The sequence below is a fragment of the Symphodus melops genome, assembly GCF_947650265.1.
Source record: "Symphodus melops genome assembly, chromosome: 14".
Classification (NCBI taxonomy): domain Eukaryota; kingdom Metazoa; phylum Chordata; class Actinopteri; order Labriformes; family Labridae; genus Symphodus; species Symphodus melops.
The window spans coordinates 19271617-19286242 of NC_136704.1; positions in this window are offsets into that span (position 1 = coordinate 19271617).

The window sequence follows — 14626 nt, forward strand, 5'->3', positions numbered from 1 at the left end:
TGCTTTCACATCAGGCATGATTGGGTTGATTTTCTTTTGTTTTTATGGAGTTAAGATTTGCAGTATAAAAGAAAACAAAAAACTCACAAGGCATCTGAAAATAAAGTCTGAGTTATCTTTCATGCAAACTGCAGGACTACTTTTTACAAATGGGAACAAAGTGTGGCACAGTGGGCGAGGTGTTTAATCTGAAACCTGGTTTAAAAGGTTATTTCCAGTGGTGTTGCATTTTGTAGCCAATTTATGAGAGCAGAAGCAGTTTTTTAAGATCAGAGCTTCATTTGTATCAGTGTGTGCCGCAAAAATGATCTCAAAGCCGACAGCTTCCAACAAATCTTATCTTGTTCCTGGCCAAATCAAATCAAATAGTTGTATGAAAGCTCAGGAAAAAGGCTGTTAATGGATGTTGATGTTAATATATATGACATCACACATAGGCTGGAGGATGTATGGGATGCTGTCTTTTAAAGCAAAGAGTGGTTTCCATTTATTTCTGAACAACAGACAGTTATTTGCAAACTTTTAAACAATATAAAATCTAGGTTTGGAAATTTGAAAAGAAATTAAAAAAAATACATATCAGTAGGCTTAATGTCATCCTGTGTGTCTTTGCTGTTTCTGTCATTTAATTGTGTATCTACCCGTCTATTGCACAGCTAGGTTTACTAGTCTAGTACTGGTCTCTTTGTCTAGTTTTATATCTCTGTTGTTCAGTAAATCCTTTTGTTCAGTTTCAGGATTCATATTTGTGTAAATGGAAAGTGGATTTACTCAAGTACTGAAGTGAAGTACCAATTTTAGGCGTAATGCTCTGGTACCTCAATTTTCATATCCCATATTGAACACAACAGGATGATAGCATGTCATACACAATTACAAATTCGACTACCAAAGAGTAGACAGAATACGGTCAAGCTAATATTCTAATTTACAACATTGAATGGAAATGCATCCAAAAAAAAAAAAGTAATAATAAACTTGTTTTTGTAGCTTAGTCTTTAAGGACTTGTGTTGGAAGTTCAAGTTTTTGTTTTCCAGTATCTTTTTCTGCACTTTTGTTGACATTGTGTTACTGTCAGCATGGCGTAGTAAAGCGAACTTTTATTGCTTTGTCTTCAACCATTGAGGTCCTTCTCAATGGTTTTGTGCTGAAGTTCAAACCCTGTTTCATCGAATTTTTTGGGGCCAAACACAAAAACAAAAGCTGAATAAACTGGGACAACTGCTTGTTAACATTTTAAAAAATGTGGTCAGCCCAGACTCACCTTATTCCTTTAAAAGTCAGTAACAGCCTTGCAAGAGCGAAACAAATGCAAGGCATTATGGGTGGCAGGAGGTGAGCACTGACATCTAAAGGTGAGAGGGTTTAACCTGTCACGGCTCTAAGGGTTCTAGCATCTTTTCTGAAATTATCTCCTAAATCTCCCCTGAAACGTGACTTATATCCAACGAATGTCAGTTTTGTTTTTTACTTTTAGACTTTCTGAACCCGTTGCTCGTACATTATTAGTGTGCCCTCGACTATGAGTTACATCCATCTTTGATTAATGAAAAATTCCCTGTAGCAGCAGATTTGTCGATGTGGAGACGTCTGAGAGGTTGATCAGCACTCTAGCAGACCGATCTGAGTTTGAAAGTTATAGCAGAGAGTGTGCAGATATGTCCATCATACTTTACAAACTTAGAGGAAATGGCATTAATCCGATTCCTGTTGGCGACCCCCTGCGGGTTAAATCTCCCATCTGGAGGGATGACTGGTGATCAGGAGTTTCTCAGGAGTGTGAGAGACTTTAGTTTGGAAGTTTTGACGCACCTGTATGAGAGTGTGTTAAATGTTGATTTAAGTTCTCAGTTAAGACCATTATTTAGTTTGATTTGAATATGGATGCTTTTTTTAAGGGTTTACAAATATATATTATGTACACACTGCTGGCCAGCATTTAAAAGAGTCCATAAAACATATTATACTGCCGTAGTCACTACAAATTGGATGAATAAAGTTGACTTTTACTGACCCTAGCCCTTACGTGGACATGCATCCATGCAATTTATTTTCCTTCATAAAGACTAATTAAAGCCAAAACGTACCGAAGTGTGCACATGTGCATGTCCCAATAGCGCCCCCTTGAAATTTTCAACAAGGGGTCAGCAGAGGTAACATTTGTCAATATGTGTTGTTACGCGCGGGGTTAAAACCTTTGAGAGAACAGTGTGGCATGGCTTCCCACGTCTTCTGGTGTCCTTCCACTTGAGCCATTGCGTTTAATTGTGACAGTGCGGAGGCCATATACTGTACAGCCGTTGTCTTGGTTCGGGGTCAAAGCAGTGGCAGTCTTGTGTAATCCCCCCAACATGCACAAAGGTTCCCATTCATCGAGACTTTATTTCTGGACATTCTAACAACTTTACTGCTGCGACTGGGTCGTCCAAAGAGGTCATTTACAGACCGCAGACCAGAAGTGCATTTTTAATGTCATATTTTCTCAGTGTGGCTACTTCCTGAATAATTATGTGACCATCCATGTTACTAACAGATGGGTGCAGTCTCCTCAAATGTATTAAAACAAGTTAGTCAAGTATTATAAATGGACTTTGCCATTTTATGTTGGTATTTTTCATGACAGTTTTGTGCATCGTTTAACGTTTCCTGACACGATCGGTTGATTTTGTGGCACAATTGTAACAGCGTGCAATGTTGAGCGAGCTTACTGGCACAGTGGAGCGTGCACGGCAGTGAGAAGGTTGAGAGAGAGAGAGAGAAGAAATGTGAGCAGAGAGACATTGAGAGAACACATGCAAGGAAAACTGAGCGAGAGGTTGTTAGGGCACAGTTACTGGATATGGATTGTTGCAAGCATTAACACTGAACTGAACACAGCATCCATTCTGTTTGTTCAAACGCGATACAAATTGTGATATAAACTCTCACAAGTCAATGTTTTTGTGTTCTTAAGTGCCCATTAAATGACACACAATATAACACCATAAAAGCTGACTTAAGATGTCTTACATTCTTTATTTGATTGGACTATAGAATAGCCATCAACGGCACCATACATTCTTGTATTCCATTTGCAAGGTTTTTAAAAAACACAATCTGTATTTTAGAATGAAAAAGAGACAGAAGGTGCCTGATATTCAATACATTTTCAAAGGTTGAGGATGACAGCTGCGACACCATTGTGATGTTAGTGTACCTTTTCCTTTTTTTTTTAAACATAGTTACAGAACTTATAGAAGAGTTTGAAGGTCATTTTGGCGGAGACAGATTGTCCGACTGTTTGTTCACTGTTTTTCTATCCAGAGTGGCGTCACACAGCAGATGGCAGAGCCTTCTATACAAATATACAACAATAAAAAGGATATTGTTGTTTATGCATGGACCAAGGTGAATGCATGGGGGGAAAAAAAATACACAAAGTGGCCATGAGATGCTATAATTCTTTTTTTCGCCCACGTATGCAGAGCTCCTTTTTGTACAATTTTCCGGACCCTGCACGACTCGTCTGCAGTGCTGACCGACAGCAGATGGGTTGGAGGTGACTCAGAGGCTGACAGGAGCTCTTATCTTCCCCAAGATCTTATTACAATTAGAGGATACTCAACAATGTCAATATAATTAATTCAATTATTAGAAAGCCTGAGGCGCAGCGGGAAGGATGTGAGAATGACAAAGACGTGCAGAATGAGGGGTGTGCTGCCCGCCGTGCTGAGAGAGCTGCAGGGTGTTTTCTTTTTAAATCCAGTGATATTTGGAAAAGTTTCCCCACAGGTTGATTGTGTTTTAAATGCCAGGAGAGAAGTCATCTCAGGGGAGCAGACAGCCAAGCAGCACCGTTTGAATTTATAATTACACAAGTGTGCTCTCGGGTATGATAGTCATGAAGGCCTTCAGAGAGAACATTCACTCTAAAGTTTATCGTTTCAGCTGATTCGAATCAATGTTCAGTATTTCGGCACCGAAGAGAAGACGCTTCCCTGCCTCTCACACAAATAACAGACAGCATTCCCTGCAAAGACTGTCAGGCATTATAGAAACATTCCCTGTGCGACACAAAGGTAAGAATGTTGTATCCATCCAATACTTGTCACCGAGAAGAGATTTGACATTACAGATCTTTCAGCGTTTTTCTTGAACTTTAACACTGAAAAGTCCCTTTATCATCTTATTTTGAATAGCTACACTTTGAGTATGAATGTTGCAAATCAATGAGCTGGGAGGCTTATTGCAATATTTTGGATTGTCACTGCTTTTCATAAACACAAGGGAACAACTTCCTTTGACACTTTTTATGGACTTTGTAAAGCAAAAGTTTTTTTTACTTTTTTATTTAACCAGGTAATTAACCCAAGACCATTTTCACAAAGGTGATCTGGCCTAGAGGGCAGCAGCACACGTCGTAATAAATACTTACACTGACATTTAATATTGTTTTTGATAAACTTTGAGAGGATAGTTCTCCCTTCATTTAAAAACAACATTTCTCTTATACCTTCCAGCTTTCTCTACGCCCATTTGTCCCCCCATCCTTCTGTCCCATTTCTGTGAAGATGAAACAAAAGAGGGAACATACTGAAATATTTCACAGACATCAGATCTGCTAGACTATGCAGGATTCTTGCTCAAATGTGAAAGCCGCATCTCGGGGACTTTCCAGAATGTGATTAATGTCTGACTATGGTCATAAGAGAGGACCTGATGCTTTATTTTACTGGTTGTTTTTGTCTTTTTGTAAAAGATGCCAAAGACACTCACACCAAATACTTGACGGACCTCACTGTGTCCACGGGTTTTGTGCGCAATTTATGAAACCATGCAGACAGCTTGCGTATCCGTACAGCTGACTTGTACTGCGTAGATACAAATAGCATTTTTTTTTTCAACTCAGCCTTCGTGGGCTCCATACAGCGCAACAAACAGAAGCCAATTTTAAAAAAAACCAAAACAAAACACGTTTTTGTCAGGATTGGAAAAAAAACAGAGTAGGACCCTAATGCAGAAAATACACACAAAATTATTTAATTAAACTAGAAGTTCAAAACAAAACTTACCTTCCAAAAGAAAAACCAGAAACTGACCAAGAACATCCAACATTTCAAGATACCGGAGACATTGAACCGACAACATGAGGGAAGGACCACAGAGACTAAATAGACACAGGGGTAATCAAACACAGGTGAGACTGCTTACACAGGTGAGGACAATCAGGGCAATCAGACAGGAGGGAAACACACAGAGGAGCTGAGAACACAAGACCAGAAACACTGAGGACAACCGCAAAGTAAAGCATGGAAGACTGAACACAGAGAACAAAACACAGAGGGACAAGGAGAAGACATTACAAAATAAAACAGGAAACACTAAAGACTAAACAAGTAAACAATCAACACATTAATACTACAACAGGAAACGTAACCACAACATATTGCTAATTTGGGGCATATATAAGGACTGGGACCAGCACATAGTTATATTATCTGCATTGAGTTTTTACGTATGAGTTTTTATCTCAGAGCGCCCATGGGGATCTAGCGAAAGGGGCGAGACTTTTCCACTCTATATTGTTCTTTTTATGACAGAATCTCGGACAATGGGATGTGCATCATGTTCTTAGGAGAGCCTAGCGGGGGCCCCAGAGCTTTTCTTTTTGGGCTAGCCAGTGGGTACACCTGCCCCTGGCTCCAGGCCGAAATCTCAACCAGGCTTTGCTTTTGAGTGTTTTGCTCCTGAATTTTGGAGTTTTTTCCCCCTTTAACATCTGTCTGAGGATGTCCCAAAGAAGTTCTTCTTCTTAAACATCCTTTCTTCAGTAATTTATTAACTGTTTTAGCCCCTCTGTAATGCAGCTGTCACATCTCTCCTAATTAAAAGGAGGATGTGTTAATTAGCTTGGAAGTTGTTGGTCCTTTTGAAAATTGAGTTTCACTTCTGTGAAGTTTCACTTCTTAGTTGCTCTTTTGCAGACAAACTTCCCACAGACCTTAATGCAAGAGTGAGAAAAGGTTTGAGAGTTCAGATGCCTCATAAAAAATATTCCACTTACTCCATGATATAATTTAGTCACATGGATCTCAATCAATAAAAGACGCATCACTTACAGCACAGACTGTAGTCAGCATTCATGTGGGCGTTCAAATTTGTGTTGGGTTTTTTTCTAGGTACAGTGGCACACATATCTCACTTCCAAATCGAGTCATTTAGGAAGGATACAGGCCTGGTGCCAGGGCACGGCATCAAATGTGTCAATCCAGAAGGAAATAAAGAGGGGAACGAGGTGCTGCTTTTCTCTCATGCATATTCAACATGTTTATTGTGAAAATGTGCCTATTGATCAGTCTGCCTGACCTCCCCGAGCCTTCCCCCCCACACGCCTTGGCTCGCAGATTATGCTTTGAAATCAGAACAGGACCTCGTTCGCCCGTGCAGTGCAGCCTTTTTCATCCCCGAGGCAAATCTAAACTCCCACCAGCTTAACAAAGAGGCCTTCCTTAGCACGAGCAACAAAAAACCTTTGTGTTTCAGGGCGCTAATCGACAAGGGTGGTGCCAAATCAGGTCATGGTGGGGGAGACGGCGCATTCACAAAGAATACTGGGAACGATTTTACTTTTTACGCTCAAAGATATAAAGCCAAGAAAAAACATATTCCACCCCCTTCTGTAGTCAGAGGAGAAAGGATGGAACTCAGTGTAAACCGAGACATTTACCCGTGAATTATTGTTGGGCTTATCTGATGAATATGTGCTTTAGCAGAGGAGAGATGACTGAGGTGGCATTCTGGATTCATGCATAATCTGTCGTCTCTGCATGGCTTTACCCTCGTCTGAAGGAGAGCACGGAGAGCACAATATTCCCGTAAATTACCACAAATGCATTTATGATGCTTGCTCTACAAAAAACTGCAAAAAAAACAATGGCTGCATGGTTGGAAGGTGAAGCGGTTTGTAGAAGATAGTAATTTCAGCATTCGCAACAGTTTTGGGATGTTTGCAAGGATACGAGATGAGTTTTTAAAATAAAGAGGAACCTGTTCTTACCACTTCTTCTTACCCTTCAGCAGAATTCTGATCTTTTCTGAGGTCGATTTGTTTGTTGAAAAGCCAGCGGGGACAGCAGGAAGAATCAGCAGGATTCTTTTTTTTTTTTTTTTACTTCATTGTGGGATGATTCTCTTTGTCTGAAAAAAAAAACCAAACAATGCTGTGGTGGATGAAGCTTCAAGTGGTTTGATTTTGGTTTCAAGGAAACAAGAAATCCAACAATGATTTGATCCATGTAAGAGTCATTATATGTGTATTGAAGTCTAATCAGCAGGCTGTTGGCTGTCCTACATGAACTAACACAAAGATTCATTTACCTTTGTGTCAACAAGGAAGCTTACCCCACAAGGACGGCCAACATGGCATAGAAGTTCCAGATGAGGGTGCAGTTTATATCGAAGTAACTGGTACCATCGTTGTCAAAACGTTGTCTATATCATGTGTTTTAGAATGACACAAACAAATATATTCATAAAAAATGCTATTCTTTCTCTGCCTCAGTTCCTTCCTGCTGTTTCGTGTACCCGTCCACCTTCCCGACACCGCCAGTCTTTGCAGAATCCTCATCCATCAATGTTTCGCCCATCCTGTCTCAACAAGTCATCAGCTTCACCAACACCACCACCGCCTAAACTCCAGGGGGGGGATTTATTCTGTCGATGTTCAGAATTGTCGGTCTCTAAAGACATCACACACCCGGTAGAGTCCAAGCGCCAAAGTATTTCTGTCAAGTCACATTTCCATGTTATTCTGTAATGAATCATTTTCTTCCATACATCAATAGCGAAGTTGGCTAAAAACAACAAAAGTTAACAGTTAAAAAAGAAAGTGGTACGAAGTAGTTGTAAAAAGGCTGGCCTATAAAAATAGGTTTTCCACAGCCAAAGGTTTATTCGATCCGATGGAGTAGGGAAGGTTGTTCCAGAGTTTACCAGCTATTACTGTAAAAGCCCAATCACCTCTGGTTTCAAACTGGGGATGAGGAACCAATAGAAGCTCTTTATGAGATAAGCAAGAGGCCAACCAGCGGACAGCTCAGTAAAATACTGTACATGGGTGCAAGGCTAAGTAGGGCTTTGTAAGTGATGAACAAGATTTTGGAATTGATTCTGCATTGGACTGAAAGCCAGCAGAGCAAGTCGTGAATCGGGTGATATGTGACTGACAATTTTTGTTGTTGTTGTTAACAGCCTAGCTGCTACATTTCAGATTAACAGTTAAAAGAGGACTTTGTACCACCAGTGAAGAGAGATACGGGAATCTGAGCAAGAGACAATGATTTGCAAATGTATTTTTGCAAATTAGACAGACAATTAGACAGCAATTTATGATAATTATAAAACAAGAAATTAGCTAAAATCATGTCCCTTGGACTTATATGTTTTTCTCTCTTGGGCAAATGTATTCAGTCGGTTTCCAGCCCTGCTCGTAATTAAACATCTCATTAAAGAAAAATTACAAGATAAACTCTCACTATTGAGAAAAAGTGGGCAAAGAACAAAACAGAAATGGATGAAATATTAATATTCTGATTTGTTTTCAACAAAGCGATTTGAAGTTTGAAGTCTAAATAATCTTACTGACTGTTATTTAAAGATGACTGATCAGAGAGACTTTTGAACTCCATTTCTTTTTGTGTTTGGTTAAAACATCACAGAATGAATCCGAATTAAAAACCATTTGAAAAATAAGCTACATAATTATTATTATTATTTTTTATAACTATTCATGTGGATAACCAACATTTGAATTGCAGTAATTAAATACCAGGGCATGATCCACAAATTAAACTGACACGCAGCTGAGGAGTGCAAAGTGACAGATTCTTGTAAAAAAAACAGTTAAAAATAAGACAAGAGATGTTGTCAGAGATGTTGAGGCAGCTGTTGAGGTTGTTGTTGAGGTTGTGGGTTCAATCCCCAGCTCCTTCAAGCTAGACACTTACCCTCAAGGTGCTCCAGCTGCTTTGTTGGTGGTGTACGAATGGATTCATTTCTTCTAATGGACACTTTACATTGCAGCTTTTGCCATCAGTGTAAAAGAGCTTAGAGTCAGATGACATTATTCAAGCTCAAGTCTATTAACCCTTGTAACTTGTAATGTAACTTAAACTACAGTTGATTGTATATCAAATTCTCTCTCAAGTAGAATTTTTAGGTGAAAGCACTAAAATGTGTTCAATTTTAATGCCAATAAACATTTAAAAATAATCCTAATTTTACTGAATGTTGATGCAAGGAGTTCTAAAGCATCAGCAAAGACCATTTATATCAGACGTATGAGATTTAATGTTCATATATTTTAGATTATGGGATAAATCACTGGATTATTTTAGCTGTGGTTTTGTAGTTTAAGAGTTATCTGAGCTGAAACATAAATCTGCTCAGTTTTTAGCAGTCAGTCTCCATCGTGACCCTTTCTGATGGTCAGCAGCTCTGAGCTTTGAACGATGCGACGGATCAGGGACACAATCTGGTGAAATGATGTTTCTCTGCAGGACTGCTGGCCCCTCTCTGCAGGACTCTGATCTGGAAGGACCTCAGACTGAAGCTGCTGCACAGAGAGAGAGAGGGGGGGGGGGGCACGATGATGAGGAGCTGGAGGAGCCATCTGCGTATGTCTGACTTCAGCAAGATCAGAAGTCAAAGTTCAGTACGAAAGGGGTGAGATGTACCAGCTGGTGTGGGAACAGAGCGAGATCCGAGTGAGGAAAGATACAGAAGAATGCATTTATTTCAGAAAAGGAGTCATATGTGCAGGTCGCTCAAAAATGTACATGTGCTGTAACCATCATCTCATGAGAAAACAGGTTGATTTCCAATTACTCCCTAAACCATGTTGTGTACCCGTGCTCATGCATGAACTGTACCATACCGTATCACATCTCTTCAAAGTGTGCCAGAGCTAAGCAGGTGGGCTGTGCTTGAGCAGAGATCGGAGCACTCACACTAGTCAAGCGAGAAAAAAAATGATTTCCGGAGTTTGCTTGAATACAGTGGTTGCATTTTGTGATGAGTGGCCTGTGTGTCATGAGAAAATTAATGAAAGGAACCAACTTGTGGCTTACTTATAGACAGTTTGTGGGCATGGGGCAGCAGTGCCCAGAGTTTTGTCCATAAAAAGAGAAGCACAGGCAGCACTTCATTATTTTTTTATCCAGCACCGGGGAATTCATGAGGGCAGTTTCATACCCCATGAGAGCTCACTGGGACCAGCAAGACTTTCAACCTGAAAAATAATGAACACTGTTTTAATGCTTTAATTCATCTCTAATCATAGAATTGGTTGTGGCATCATTTGCTAAAAAAAAACCATGCACATTAAAGACAAATCTTTTTGGTGAAAGAGTCTTTAAGCTGATTTTTTGCCGCCTCAAAACTCAACAGTAATCTTTGATCTGGAGGATAATTGGCCAAACTTAAATTAGCTGACATAATGCAGATGTAATAAGGCAAAACGAGAATACACCGAGTCACATAAGCTCGTCAAGTCGGGAGCAAAACAAACCAGTGATCTACAGAGAATTGTCTCCTTTAAACACAACAAGGTCACTTGAGCGTTGTAATTCTTTGTGCAGCCCTTTCATTTGTTATTCCAAACAGGCTGTCATTTGATTATTTAGCACCCATGATGATGACTAATGGGCTCTTAAGTTACTTATGTTTCCGTTGGTCACAGCTGGAAGAGAATAATAGCATAATGTAAGACAATAAATCAGAGCATTAATACAGTTTTGTGTGTTTTAGTATGGAAGCTTCTGGACCCTTTTTGAGGTTTGGTTTACTTTGATCATTGTAAAGCTTTTATTTATTTCTAACCTATGCAGTTAATTTTGCTATCCATTAGTATGGAAAATTGTAATATTATTAATGGGGTTTTTTTTTCATCTGTCTATATCTGTCTTTGTTGTAAAAAATACAAGAAGAATCATCATCATAGGTTTGAAGTCAAAACGAGCAGATTCAGCTCCCCTGCTGGGTTTTACTTCATTATCTTGTGAATATGTGTAAAACATCTTCTGGTGTGAAATATCTGCTGCTTCTAGCACAACTAAGGACAGTGGATGGAAAATTGGATATACTGTCAATATAATCATCTACAGTGTCCATTTCACCCCAACTCTTATGAGGCCTAAAGACGTTTTCCCTGTGAGGTATACAGGACCAGATGTCATACTTGAAAAGGTGAAACAAGCAGAGACACCACCAGGAAGGAATCTGTGCAAAGCCTCTTCAGGTTTCAGCTCAACTATGATCCTTTGCATGACATATTGCATGTATGGATTACACTCTGTCAGTGTTGATAAAATCAATCAACTATTTCAGATCTTATTTTCCAAGACTAAAAGACATCTTTGTCAAAATGTGCAGAGCAACTTGTTTTTATTTGATTTTACTCGAAGTGGAATAAGCAAAAACGTCTCCCTTCAGTGTTTTCCCGTCATCATCTTATAAATATTTGTCTCAAATCTCTTCTGGATTTTGCTCGACCGTGGACTTTGCATTAAAATTTAGCATGTAACAGTTGATTACTACTATCAATGTAAATGTCTAATCATTCTTTTTTTGCACATTTTAAACCCTTAAAGACATCTTCTTGGTGAACTATGCAGGACACGTTTTTGTATTTTCCACAAACAGCGAAATCAACAGAGACTCTTCCCCCAGGAGGGTTTTCGCGTCATCGTCTTGTAAATATCCGTGTAAAACCTCTTCAGGTTTTAGCTCCACTTGGGTTTTGCATGAGACGTTTGGTCAAACATCCGTCTCCTGCCTCTCCTTGATAGGGCCGGTGGGGCCGTGGAGCAGCAGCTTACCTGGGAGGATTTCTTTGGATGACGGCCTAATCATCTGGCCCCCAGTCAGACAGCGGCTGGGCCAAAAAGCTGCGACAGCACAACAGATGGGCCCTCAAAGAACCCCACCACATCTGCACTTCTACAAGAGGGATGAAGAGGAGGGTGATATGTTGGGGTGGGGGCAAAAGAGACAGGAACTAATTCCTCTCATCTTCTGATTTCACGCAAATGAGAGCGCAAGGTGGCGAGGAGAACATGCTGGCACCGGGCTCTGGCGAGGTAAGAGGAGATCTGAGTCATGAACACACTCAGCCGGGACTACAACTAACACAGCTTCCTCTCATGTGGCGATTTTAATTAACAACAAGCAACTTGAAATGATTTAAGGGAATTCACTGGACTTCAGCTTGTTATAAACAGAGCGGTGTTGTTAGTTTCGACTTCCATCTACAAAGAGCCCTGATGGTTTGTACGAAGACTTTGATTTAAACTCTGAATTCTGACAAGAAGCCACGACGTAACAGGAAATACGCTGTTGTTCTTTTGTGTGATAAGTTCTTTGCATGGTTTGTTAACGTTGTGGGACATCGATTGACGTTACATGGTGGTTTGTGGCTATTTTAAGCAAAACCACGGGGGGGGGGGGGAAATGACGTCTTAAAAAATGTCTGCTGATGGCTGATTTTAATGTTCAGAAATTTGCCATGCTTAAGGTGCAGTCAACTGAACTGTAAACACTGGCCCTATATTTACACATTTTTCAAGTTGAAAAGACTGATAGGTTCAGAAATCTGGGAACCTTCCAGCTAATTGCTGCACCAAACCGCAGTAAATCCAGCTATATAATCCCCGAAAAGTCTTCCCACTACAGGGTCTTGATTTTGTCACTTACAGACTCAGCGTGTTCTTCTCAGTGTCTGGCACCGTTAAAGAACTAATTAACGATATAGACATATATAAAATAGAATTTTTTTCTTAACTTGAAAGAGCTACATCATTACAATGCCACCAGACTCCATTCACAAAAACACACATTTTGCTTTGCAAAGTCGTCGTTCACTTCCTGTTAACTTGACCGTTTTATTTTCTGTCTTTTGCATAAACTTGCTGTTTTTACCGAATAATTCTGTTCCATTCATTATTCATCCACTGTCTGACAATTTATCCCTCCTGTTAATTACTCAGTCAATCCAGTGAAACCAGCGTTTAGTGTTTAACAACTTCCAGGAAACACCTTCTTCTCTGTGTGACTTTTACGTCTGCCACTTAAATGCGGTCATGTCTTGGTTCATGATGGATTAGCACTGTTCTTCTGAGTCTCAGTTCAATTTATACAGTGACTAACCCTGACTTCGCATCAGCAGCATGAGCCCCCAAAAAACCCCCCAAAACAAAGCGATCGTCTCTTGATTAACTCGCAATTAACAGGAATCGAGCTCGCAGAAATAACAACACTACGAAGCAGAGTTGTTAGAAATAAACCTGCAATTTTTGTCAGGTCTGTTCAGAGGAGAAGAAAACTACAAACTAAAATGCCTGTTGATTGAGGATCGGAGCCATCAGTTCTGATGTGTTTCAGGGCATTAGGGAGACTAAATGCTGATTGGCTTTTGTGTCCCAAGTTAAACTGTTTGATTGTAATGAATTGTCAGCTGCACCTTTATACAGACGTGCTGGAGATGGACCGCGGTGCGTACAGTAAACACATGAGCATTGACGAGAGTGGGTGCCATCGGTTGTGGAGTGTGTGGTTGGAAACTCCAAGTGAGAACAAAGCCATATGAACAACAGATTGAAGTATGGATACATATATTTCATTAATAAATAAAAATGTTGACGTCTGCAGTAGTCATATGACCTCCAGTGTGCGTGGATCTGTCTCTCTGCTGACTGCACTGACTCTGGAAGGATGACCTCAGGCCCTCCCTGCAGAAGATGCAGCTGTGGCTGTTCAGCATCACAGTGGCAGCTTCCCCAGGAAGCTGCACGGCGGGGAGACCATCCGGGAGAGTGACGAGAGCTGCAGAAAAAAACAAAAAAAAAACAAGCGATCCTCTTCTGTGCTTGTGTTGACCGTTATTTTCTGCTGTGGCTGATGGTTGCTGAGTGAGAGGAAGCCCTCTCTGAATGCTCGGCCCTGCAGCTAAAAGATGTCACTGAACTTATAGGCTGGTTTCAACTCATTGGCTTTAGAAATGTTTAGAAGTTGTGTCGCATTTTATGAAGTTCTTATCGGTTTTCGGTCTTTGTCGATTGTCTCGTAGTTGCTTTGTATCTGTTTGAAGTCGTTTCAATTTTCTTTGCGGTGCGTATCTTTTGCTGTCATGTCCGTGTTGTTGTTTGGCGTCTTCTTCATTTTGTGCCTTCTAGTTGTTTCTCGTGACTTTGAAGTCGTTTTACATCTCTTCAGAGTCCCTTTGAATCGCTTTGCTGCAATTCAACTTTGCAGCAGTTGTGTGTTACTTTGAAGTCATTTAGCATCCTTTTGTAGCCATGTGACATTTCTTCGGCAATGTTTTTTGTCACAATGGAAGCCAGTTTGCATACACTGCGAACCATAAAATCAGAAGGATGGGATTTTCCTCTCGAAATTTTGGATTTCATTCGTGAAAACAGCTTTGAATTTAGTTTTGCTTCTGTTTTGAAGTACAACATCATTTTGCGTCTCTTTAGTCGGCATGTTGTTTTGTGTCTCATCGTAATGTTTGTATCTGTCTCCTTTGTGGTCCTCTTGCATCAGTATTACAGACATTTTTGCAGCTTTTAATTGTCTGTTTACAGTTTGCAT